The 12,176-nt window shown below is 34.1% G+C and overlaps 3 pseudogenes across 2 annotated transcripts; all 3 read right to left on the reverse strand.

Annotated features, from left to right (window-relative positions):
- Positions 1-1,497: 1,497 nt before the first annotated feature.
- On the reverse strand, positions 1,498-2,705 carry LOC104699002 (F-box protein At3g49450 pseudogene; annotated as a pseudogene).
- A 2,863-nt stretch (positions 2,706-5,568) lies between these two features.
- LOC104699004 (F-box protein DOR pseudogene) lies at positions 5,569-6,813 on the reverse strand (annotated as a pseudogene). Its single transcript, XR_015558989.1, has one exon. The product of XR_015558989.1 is annotated as an F-box protein DOR pseudogene (transcript).
- Positions 6,814-8,452: 1,639 nt separating this feature from the next.
- LOC104699005 (F-box protein At3g49450 pseudogene) lies at positions 8,453-9,909 on the reverse strand (annotated as a pseudogene). The gene has a single exon (XR_015560336.1). The product of XR_015560336.1 is annotated as an F-box protein At3g49450 pseudogene (transcript).
- Between the last annotated feature and the right edge of the window lie 2,267 nt (positions 9,910-12,176).

The raw sequence follows: 12,176 nt of genomic DNA on the forward strand, positions 1-12,176 counted from the left end.
TCGGAGGAAGCATTGCGATCAACCATCTCCTGCTTCTTGCCTTATTAAGCAAATCGATCAAGAGATTAGAGATCAAGTTCTGGCGATAGGTCTCATGAGGGATCGGCGTTATGACGATACATTAGTCATATGGCTAGAATCTAGAAGTTGAGTTTTGTATCCTTTGTTTTGTCAACTTTTAAAACACTGATGCACTAGTTGTACAAGAGCTTTCTTTTGAATATAATTTAACATTACATTCAAAAAAAAAAAACAAAAATCATCTAATCCAAAGTTGCATTAAGTTGCCAAAATGCTTCCTTTGTTTATGCGCAGAGATAAAATTTTGGGTCTCTTTGTCAATCAGCTTGAAAGTGGCTTTGTGAGACAGTACTAGGTGGTTGTGAAGAACATTCTTTCACTGCTTCCATAAGTGTGGTACACTGTGGCTTGAGCTGCTATCTTCCGGATCACTATTTTGTTGATGATTTTAATTGTTTTACCAGAAGTGAATGATGAAGTCAGCCAATTACAAAAAATCAACCAGTTCACGAAGGTGAAATGAGGTATGCCTAGACGTAAGAGGTATTTCCACACTTCTGAAGAGAACTTGCAGTGGAGAGCAAATGATCCCTAGATTTAATTGAAGAGAGTAACACGTATATGTAGTTGAGATGTTTATGCCCTATTATCTTTCAATTTTCAGTTTCCATATATTTAATCTGTCTCACAAAGTTTAATTCTGTTCTAGTCATTTTGTTATTGTATATTTATAGTCCAACACCGACACATCTACCTGTTAACATAACATGCCATATTTGGAACAATACCAACGACAAGTAAAGAAGCAGCTTTATTTATTACATCTATAAAGGTAATGATTCGTGAGAATATAAAATAAAGTGTTATCGTGATGACTAATCACCTTCTACTTCACTGTCACTGTGTATAATGCGATGGGTTTGAGGATCGTGAGAATCATCTTTGTTACATGCTCGCAGGTATACCAAGTTCTTAAAACGGTTCAAGTTCAACCGCACATTGGATTAAATTCTTTGGTCAACATATAGTAGATATCACGAAGATACAAAGTGGGTTGCTCATGATAAAAAAGGTTTGAATACTGTTAACCGAGACATGTGGAGCATAATATATGCCCATTTTGAAAGGGAGGCTTCGGTGTGTGGAGGAAAATGTAAAGTAGCAGGGTTTGATTCCCGATAGATAGTGTTTAAAGTCAAAACAACAGATAAAACTAAGTAGAACAATAATGCTCCAAGCTAGCTAGTGTTGTTTAATGTAAACAAGAGCATGCATGGACTGATGGACACAGTGACAGAGTAACCAAACAAAGATGAAGGTACATCAAAGTACTTATAACATAGTCATAATAACTGATCAGTGGGAAACAACACTGATAAAGCATAGACTGTCTTAAGAGTCCATGATATTGTACTTATGAAATAAATTAGAAGGAAAATATATAAAAGCACTGGTCTTACGAAATTTAAATTAACATTACATAATAAGATTCACATTTTCGACATGGTTTAAGAAGGTGTAAATGCTTTGACCTTTATGAGATCCGAGGCCTTGAATTCCAACTCTTTTAATAAAGTTCCTCTCCATATCCAAGTGAAAAATGTAGAACGGATTGGACAAGAGAAATGGAGAAAACACAACTTCACTTGTTCCATTAACCATCCCAACAATGTAAACTTTAGTCTCTGCAACTAGCTCCTTCCACATAGGCGGCAATATGTGAATATGCCTTGACCATGTATGTTCTTCAGTGTCATCTATAACCCAGAACTCAAAGCTTTGAACTCTTCCATCCATAAATAATCTTGGACTACTACAAATTCCTCCTAATTTTCCCTTGTAGTTTATTAAAGTTGTCGGAAACCCAAACACTTTGTTCTTAATAAAGCTGAACGTCTCCTGCTTAACATTAAAGCAAACTATCATATCTTTTCTAGACTCACGATCAGTAGCTATGTAATATAATATCCCTTCGATGCAAATCTCCCTAGGATAAGGGTAATGGTCTACAGGACATTCAATCATTCTCCATTTCAGTTTGCCCATTCCTAGTGTGAGAACTTGATATTCTTCCGCTTTAGACGAAAATGGCCGTTCACAAATTGTCATGCACAAAACCTTATATTGTATTCCGATTGGATCATACCCAAGATAGGTTATAACCTGACCCCTCCTCGATCTCACTTTGGGTAAGGATTTGAACTGTCCTGTGCTAGGGTTACATATCATCATCCTTGCATCCTTCCTACCACTTACAACCGTTCATCTTTTGTACACAGCAATCCACAAACAGGGACACAAACTCGCGAGGTGTAATCTTTAGGGACACCCATATGACTCTCGACAACTACAAGGTTTGAATTGTTGTCTGAAATCACGTACTCAGGTGAAGAGAAGAAAGACCACTTACCCTCAACTTGAAAAGTGAAAAGGAGACGTGTCCGAGCAGAAGACCTCGTCATGAACTTGTTGGTGTAATATGGGTTGCGGAGAAGAGCATTCCAGTTCTTTGACACGCAACGAGCCCTCGCGACGGATTTGGCAGCTGGCAGTCTGGAGAGTATTTCGACCATGACATCAATTGGCAGCGTCCCAGAGTTTTCTCCTAACCTGTCCGTTGAAGATTTGGTTAGGTGAGCCTCATCTTTGGAGACGTGCTCCTTTCGTTTTCTCTTGGCGGACATTGGATGAAAAAACAATGAAATGAAATCCTTTTAAGTATTGAGTACCGATAGACAAACACAACAACAACCTATATTTTATATATGGTCGTCCAAGATTTTACAAACTAAATGAAACCCTTACAGGTCCACTTGACTGACACGACTGCCACCTTTTGATTTTTTGTTTTACTTCTTCTAGCTAACACTATTTTTATCTTATCTTCTTTTCTTTTATTTCCTTTTGCAGTAACCTTATTATCAGGTATATAGAGATTATTAGCTATATTTAGGTGATAATTTTATTTTTATATATATTACCACCCAAATATACTGTTGCTTTTGCACCTTTATATATATATTTTAGGAAATGAAATCTTTTATATATATATATATATATATATATATATTTCTGAGTATCTTGCAAAAGTATCAAATTTAATAAATGTTGATCCAACTTATATATGACATCAAATTTGGCATACAAACATATAAATTATTATCTGTAATTTGGTAACAGTTTTCATTAATATATATTACCACCCAATCATACTGTAGTTTTAGCTCCTTGAAATATATTTTAAATTTTTATAAATCTTACATATATATATATATATATATATATGTATCTTGCAAAAATATTACAATTTAATAAACTTTGAATCCAACTCATCACAGAAAAATTTGATATAGAATTTATTTCTATTTATACTATTTGTAATAATTTGTACAATTTTCTTTTTATGTATACTATTTTTTTTGTATAGTTAACTGACCTGACAGGATTATATCAAATTTTTGTGATGATGTAAATAGGACCGAAAAAACAGAGTTATGATATGCTTGATATTTATTTTGATCGATGGTGATCATATCAACCTGGTTAGTATGCCAATAAAATTGTTACTTTCTTTTTAGCTGTATGAGGCACCACCACTGCCTTTAATCCAATATTTTCCAATTAATATGAACTTTAGATGTTTTTGACAAATAATGGTCTGGTTCTTAATGTCTGTTCAGTATGGTTTCACCAATGAGAATTGGGTTAGGATGTTACTGTAATTTTATCACTTCTGTCATGAGAGTGGATTAGTGAGTTATTAAAATCATTGTCTAGAGATACCTCATGTTGATTGAAGTTTGTTAAGAAACCTAGATAGATTAAGTTTAATACCAACCAATAATTCTCATTCTTAGGATCTATTTGCTTCTGTTTCTTGCATTTAATTACTTGTCTTGTTCTGCTTTATTGCTTCTGCTTTCAGTTTAAAATTTAATATTCTATTTTGCATCACTCGACCATGCACTCGACCTTGGTTCATACCATGCTCGATCGAGTGTTAGGTCGAGCTCCAGTTTAATTTCTTGTTTATGCATTGTTCTGTTCTAGTTTGTTCTTGTTTATTTCCTGTTTAATTTAGTTTTCATCCTGTTTATTTACTGCTTTTTTGCTACTCTTGCTTCTTTATATATTCTGCACTGCTTTCATTTATTTATCTTGCATTTAGTTTCTGTTTAAGTACTTTACATTTTGCATTTTACATTTCCGTTTCATTAGGTTGATAGAATCCACCTCATTTCTGAATTGGCTTAACTTGTACTATCTTGATTGCCTCTTTTGTGATTAGCATAATCCCATTTGGATTGACACCTTAAGTACTACAATGCATAAGGTTAATTGAACCTACTAGGATAGAGACACAAAAATCCTAGTATCAGTTACATATCATGAAATCCTTATTTCTATTATATATCAACCTAAATCCCAGAGGAAACACCTTTGGTGGGGAAACACTTGTGATATTCGAGTGTCAAAAGAGACGAGTTCTTGTCATGATTTTGAGGCTGAGGTGTCGAGAAGAAAAACCACTTACCTTGCGATGGAAAGTAAAAAGAGACGAGAACTACTAGTCTGAGGAGTTGGTGAGGCGACGGCTTAGAACTGAAGCCCATTGCTTCCACACGTAACGGAACCTCGCTACGTCTTCCACATGCAATCTCGAGACTATCTCAATTAAGAGATCATTTGGGATTGCCGAGAATAAAGATTGTGTATCAAAACTTTGTCGGGATATGGTTAAACCCATTGAGATCCCCACACCAACTCTGGCAAGAAATTGAAATTGAAATATATGGAAGATTTCAGGTCCAAAGTGATATAGTAGTATTGTATGACAGAATATCATATAAGTTTATGCCATAGTTTCTAAATTTTCCTAGGACTGGTAGTTGGTCTAGGTGAACATTCCAGAAAGTACTAAACAATTCTCAGGGATTCTCTTATGAGAATCCATTCTCCTCTCTCTCTTTTGAGAGACTTGGAGAGAGACCATCATTGTGGATGCTCATGAATTTGGGTTCAAAATTTAATGTTTACAAATTAACGGTTTAAGGTTTAGATTTTGTTTTAGTGAAGATCTATGAGCTTTTGCGAGTATATTTCAGTTTTCAGTTTCCATCTTTAATTTGTCTCACAAGGTTTAATAATGCTCTATTGATTTTGTTATTTGCATTATATAGTCACATCTACAAGTTAACATAACATGCCGTCTTTAGAACAACACCAAAGACATGTAAACAAGCAACTTTATTTATTACATCCTTAAAGGTAATGATTCTTCTTCCTGAGAAGTCCTTTCAAGGAATAATAAAGTGTTATCGTGACTTTTCTTCTTCCAACCTTCATTGTATATAATGCGATACGATGGGCTTGTGGATCATGAGATCTGAGAATAATTTTCGTTACACTTACATGCTGGCAGGTTTTACCAGGTTCTTCAAACGGACGGACGTATGGATCAAGTCCTTTGTTCAATATACTAGTAGATATAAGTGGATAGCTCATGCAAAAAAAAAAAAAAAAAAAGAGTTTAAAATAAGCTCAAACATAGATTAGTAGATTACAACAATTAATCATTAATTATCATGGTCATTGATTAACATATAGGTACAACAGCGCTCATTATAAAGTCCTATGAACTCCGGAGCACTTCCATAAGCTTCACATTTTCTACATGGTCAACAGAGGTACCCACCATCAGACCGTTGTCAGGAACAACTCCTAATTGGATTTCAGCTCTTCTGACAGTGTTCTTCACCACATTGTAATAGATAACGTAGAAAGGATCCTGATATATATAATATGGGGAGAACACAATTTCACATGTACCAGTCAGCCCTACAACTTTTAGCGAGTTATCCCCAACTAGATTCGTCCACAAGGACGGCAACTGGTAGATATGCTTCGACCATTTCTCATTCTGGACATCATCTAGAACCCACATCACAAGCTTTGTAGTTTGGCCACTGAAAAAAACAATATCACCAAGAATAATTATGCCCAATTTACCCTCGAAATTTACTAGAGTTGATCCCCAAATGTCACTGTCCACATCAAGAAACTTGAATTTTTCAAACCGGATATCAAAGCAAACTAGCATGTAAGGTGTTTGAAATCTAGTGCCATGGCGCTGAGCAAAATAATACACAACCCCATTGATGCATTTCTCACCATGAGATACAGACCAATGGGGTATTGAACATTCAATTTTTCTCCATGATACTTCTCCTGTTCCTAACGTAAAAACTCGAAAATCATTGGACTTGCGCAATACCATATATAGCTTGTCAATCGGATCATATCCAAAAGAGAAATCCATAGTAGGTCCTAGTGATGTCGTCTTGGGTAAAGCTATGCATTGTCCTGTACTAGGGTTATAGATCCACGGATGATTCCTATCTAAACCACATACAACCAATCCGCAGACAGAAGGTGAAATCCTATAAGAAACATGTTCGGTGGGAAAACTCATGTGACGATCGGCAGCTAAAAGACACGAGTTCTGGTCCTGAGGCACGGAGAAGAAGAACCAATTACCGTTGACTTGGAAGTTGAGCAAGAGACGGGGACGAGGCGACGATATTTTCAGGTACAAGTCGGTGAAATCTCGATGGCGGAGAATGTAAGCCCATTTCTTCGAAACGCAACGACACCTTGCAATTGATTTCACCGGCAATCTCGAGAATATTGAGATTAAAATATCAAATGGTATCGACTCTATGGTTAGGAGACCCTTCTCGGGGAATTGATTATGCTGTTTCTCCATGGCGGCCGACACAAAAACCTAGAACCCCAAATTTCTAGGGTTTTCCCTAATTTATGTAAGGCTTTTTAAGAAAAAAAAAAAAAAAAAAACAAATTAATGGTACTTAATTTGCAAAAGAGATAAATCAGTTTAAGATATTGTCATTCAAGTAACTCTCCCCAATCATAAACTCGAAAAGAGTAATCATATGTTCATCTAAAGGATATCTAAATTAGTTCACCACTAGAAGCAGAAGCCAAAAGTCAATACAACAAAGCTGGGTTAGACGTTACACTCATGTTTATTTTAAAAGGAATTGCAAAGTACTCATCAACAATATTAATGGTGGTTTAGCGGCTATGTCCATCGCCTGGCCGGGTTATATATATCAAGTTATTATCTGTTCAGCGACTAAGTTCAAACAAAATGCTATTGTAATGTAGTAAGTCATCGACAAGGATTGGATAGAGATATAGTATATGCTTTTTTCTTTTCTGAAAGAATGTTAAATTTATTCAACCCAAAAAAACATTATTTACAGTATATGCAATTTAGAGTGGGACCTAATGCTGAAATAAGAGTGGAAAAAGTTTGAGAGTTTTGAAACAGAGGACTTAAGCTCTAGTACTTAACCAAATACGCAGTCCATCGTCAAGGTTCGGGCTACCATGACTCTTGATGGAGCACAACCTGTTGCGGATACGATCAAATCATCAATGAGCTTGGCAAGTTGTTCATGAGACTTTGGGATTACACCGTGTGGCCTGCAGTTTCGTTCGAACCAAATCGAGTGAGCAGAAGCTTGCAGAACATATATACTGCAAGATGAACCGAGTTGACGACGTGTAAGTGGAGTCTCAAACAAGTGCGATGATATCCAAAAAGTTTGTGGTGTAACGAGCTTGGATCAGTTGCCTAGTCAAAATCTCCCACACCCTAGATAAAAAGGCGCAGGCATAAAGCAGATATGTTTACATATATATATTTTGCTTTAAAAGGGGAAATAAGAGAAAATAAAATACTACACGAGAAAGAGTTTACATATATTCATTCCCCCAGCCACCAATTTTCTTTTTGTAATTCATACAATTTTATTTCTCTTTAATTCTTTATCAAAGTGTGCTCTTAATTAAAGATAACTGGATTAAACACTTGATCATGCTCCAAAGTAATTTGTTTAAATGTATATAGTATTAAATATATTACCTGCGTAAAACCGTTATTTCACACTTTTTTTTTTGTCAACCATTGGGCCACAACTGACCGGCCCATTAGCCAAATCCCTACATTCGTAGGGAACGGGACCCGATCCCGGGTGTGATTTCCCATATACATTTTTGGCTCTTATACAAAGATTGATATAAATAAAAATGATAAAAATACCATGTATACTTCTTCTGAAACAGAGATGGTGAGAGATGTGCATATATAGCTGAATACTGTATGTAATTAAGATTAATGTGAAGCCCAATGTCTATTGTGTAAAAAGGAGGCTACGGTGTGGAAGAAAACGTACATGATGAGGACAAAAGAAATGCAAATTAGTACTAATGTCCAACAAGGGTGTGATTCTCGAGTGCTTGAAGTTATACGTTAAAACAGATCAAACATAGAAAACCAATGCCGCGAGTGTGGTTGATATAAACAAGAGCATGCATGGACACAGCAACCAGACAAATATGAAGGTACATCAAAGTAATTATAACATAGTCATTTATAATAACTGAACAATGGGAAAAATACATGATAAAACAAGGATTGTCTTAAGAATTCATGATATTGTACTTTATGAAATAAATTAGGAGGAAAAATAGCACTGATCTTAACTTTTTATGAAATTTAAATTATTAAGAACTTACATCATAAGCTTCAAATTCTCGACATGGTTTAAGTAGGCATAGATCTTTTGACCGTTAACAGGTCCAATCCCTTGAATTCCAACTCTTCTGAGAGTGTTCCTCTCCATATCTAAGTGAAATATGTAGAACGGATTGGACAAGTGGAATGGAGAAAACACAATTTCACTTGTTCCAACAATCCCAACAATGTAAACTCTAGTCTCCGCAACTAGCTCCTTCCACATAGGCGGCAATATGTGTATATGCTTTGACCATGTACGTTCTCCATCAGTTTCATCTGTAACCCACAACTCAAAGCTTTCAGCTCCTCCATCCATAAAATTACCGATTGATGGATGACAAATTGCTCCTAATTTACCCTTGTAATTTATTAAAGTACAATGATACTCCATCTCTTCAAAGTTAATAAAGTTGAACTTCTCCAGCTGAACATTAAAGCAGACTATCATATCGTTTCTAGACTTATGATTCATAGCTATGTAGTATAAAACCCCATCGATGCATACATCGCTAGTATAAGGGTAATGGTCTACTGAACATTCAAGCATTTTCCATTTCAGCTTGTCAGTTCCTAGTGTTAGAACTTGATACTCTTCCGCTTTATACAAAAAGGGCTTTTCACGAATTGTCATGCACAATACCTTATATTGTTTTTCGACTGGATCATACCCCATATAGGTTACAACACGACCCCTCCTCGTTCTCACCTTGGGTAATGATTTGAACTGTCTTGTGCTAGGGTTACATATCATCATCCTTGCATCCCTCCTTCCACTCAATTCATACTCATCTCTCGTACACAACAATCCACAAACAGGGACACAAACTCGACAGGTGTAATCTCTAGGGACATCCATACGACTATCCACAACTACGAGATTTGAATTGTTGTATGAAATCAGGTACTCAGGTGCAGAGAAGATAGACCACTTACCCTCAGCTTCAAAAGTGAAAAGGAGACGTGGCCGAGTTGAAGACCTCTTCAGGAACAGGTCGGTGTAATGTGGGTTGCATAGAAGAGAATTCCAATTCGCTGACACACAACGAGACCTCGCGACCGATTTCAGAGGCAATCTGGAGAGTATATCGACCATGAGATCAACTGGCAGCTTACCATAGTTTTCTCGTAACCCATCCGTTGATGATATGGCTAGGTGAGCCTCATTTTTGGAGACGTGCTCCTTTCGTTTTTTCTTGGTGGACATTGCATAAATTAAAAGGAAATGAAACCTTTTCGAGTATTGAGTACCGATATCAAACACAACTTGAGGATGATATATATGGTCTTCCAAGATTTTACAATGATACCTTAAAGGTACCTGCCACCTTTTGGTGATATGTATTTATCTTCTTTTCTTTAATTTCCTTTTGCAGCAACCTTTTTCTTATTATTAATATATATAGATTATTAGCTATATATAATTGCTAAATAATAAATTTTGAATCCAACTCATTACATCATATTTCGTAATTTGGTTTCTTATAGTCAAAATATTTGGTTTCTTATAGTCAAAATATTAAAATTAAACAATTAAATCATTAGGCAATGATATTGTCTTTGTTTTACAAAAAGTGTCTTTCTGTTTGTTTTTCTTGATTGTCATTTTAAGTTTTTAATATGATAGTCTTTAAACAGTAACATGTTTTCCTTTTCAGCATACAAATCTTACAAAATTTGGGTTTTAGTTAATTAAAATCGAGATGGTGGTTTCTGAAATAAAGGTATTGCACATCTCAAAACTTTAAGCATTAATACGACAAAGCTGGATTAGAAAGTTTCACTCATGTGTTATTTTGTATGTGATTGCGAATCATCAACAAATATTAATGATAGTTCATTGAATGTGTCAGACTACCGGGTTTTATTAAGATACTAGATAAGGGCCCGCATGATCTGCGGATTTAAAAAATAAATCTTAAATTTTAAACAATTTTTTGAAAATATAATAAGAAACTTAATTTCATGAATTAAATAAATAAATAAATTTAGTTAGAGAAAAAATCATATTTGTATTTACCTTCATACAATTATTTATGTTTATATATTTTTAATATATTATAACAATTATTACAATAATATAAAACTAAATTATATCCCACCAAAATTTTGCCAAATACTCATCATTACAAATATTATTATTGTCAAATTTTCAAAACTTTACACAACTTATTAACAAAATATTTTAAATGCAAAGAGTTCATTAAAACAACATCTAATTAGTAAGCATGTACAATTTTACTCTATGATTTACCATTAAAAATATGTTCTTACACCCAAAATTATTTTATTGTTAAAGTATGCTCTTTATCACCATCTATAAAATATCTTCTGAACAAATTAAACAAATTTTATGTTGCTTTACTTTCATTTTGGCATAATTATAGTTCTTATAATTACTAAAATTGTTTTGTGACATAATTTCTTTAACCATAAATTTGTTTTTACTCCAAAGATATTTTGGATGAACAACCGGTGAAAATTATCTACTCTCTTATAATGATTTTATGACCAACCTAATAAAAGTTGAGAAACTGAGAAAAAGTAAATATAACATAATTAAAAAAAAATAAAAGTTATAATCACGATGGTATATATAAGTCTTAGATAATTCAAATATATAAAATAGAAACTTTATAAACAATCCAAAACATGACATATGTCATAAACATGTTAAGGATCGATGACCTATTTACTCCTTAGAAGTATTGCATTGTACCAAATCTGATAGAAAACCACGTAAATCCGGTTTGAAACCAATTTTGAAACGGTTTACCATTCTAACTTTCCAAATTTGAAAATCGCTTTTCAATTACTCGATCAAGCAGCTCTTTTTTGAGTACCAGAATCATCAACATTATTCACAAGAGAAAACTCTAAATTTTGACCAGAAACATCAATCACCGATTAATCTTCCAAACTTATAATGTTACTAACTGTAGAATCACTTTTGGAACCTCCATCATTGTCTCCATCCTCGATTAAATTAGCGGGATTTATATACTTCCATTCCATTTCATTGCATTTGACAGCTTCCATTGAAGATCCGCACTAATCAAAGACCTATGCAATATATCGGCAAAATTATATCGGAAAAAAATCAAAGATCAAACCTTTCGATATAAACATATAAAAAAGCCAATAGGCCGGCCCATTAGCCAAATCCCTACATTCGTAGAGAGCAGGACTCGATCCCTGGCGTGATGGTGCCTTCTACAATTGGACTTACCAATGGTCACTGTACTAATGTCACTTTACAAACATAATTTTATGTAGATATAATGTGTTATTTTCTTAATTAAGTGTTCTATTACGTTTCAAAAATAATAATTCTTTTAACATAACTTATGTTATTTTCTTAAAATTTGTTATTCACTATTTATTGATTAATAATAATATGCATGCTTAATGAATTGTTTTTTTATTTATCCATGTCAAAATCTAATTAAGAAAAATGTATAATATAATTAGTGTATAATGGAAAATATATTAGTTTTGTTAATTTTCCTTTTTGATTTGAATTTTTTTTTAAGATATAAACATGTAAATTTTA

The sequence above is a fragment of the Camelina sativa genome, chromosome 6 (assembly GCF_030686135.1).
Source record: "Camelina sativa cultivar CO46 ecotype springtype chromosome 6, ASM3068613v1".
In the NCBI taxonomy this organism is placed as follows: domain Eukaryota; kingdom Viridiplantae; phylum Streptophyta; class Magnoliopsida; order Brassicales; family Brassicaceae; genus Camelina; species Camelina sativa.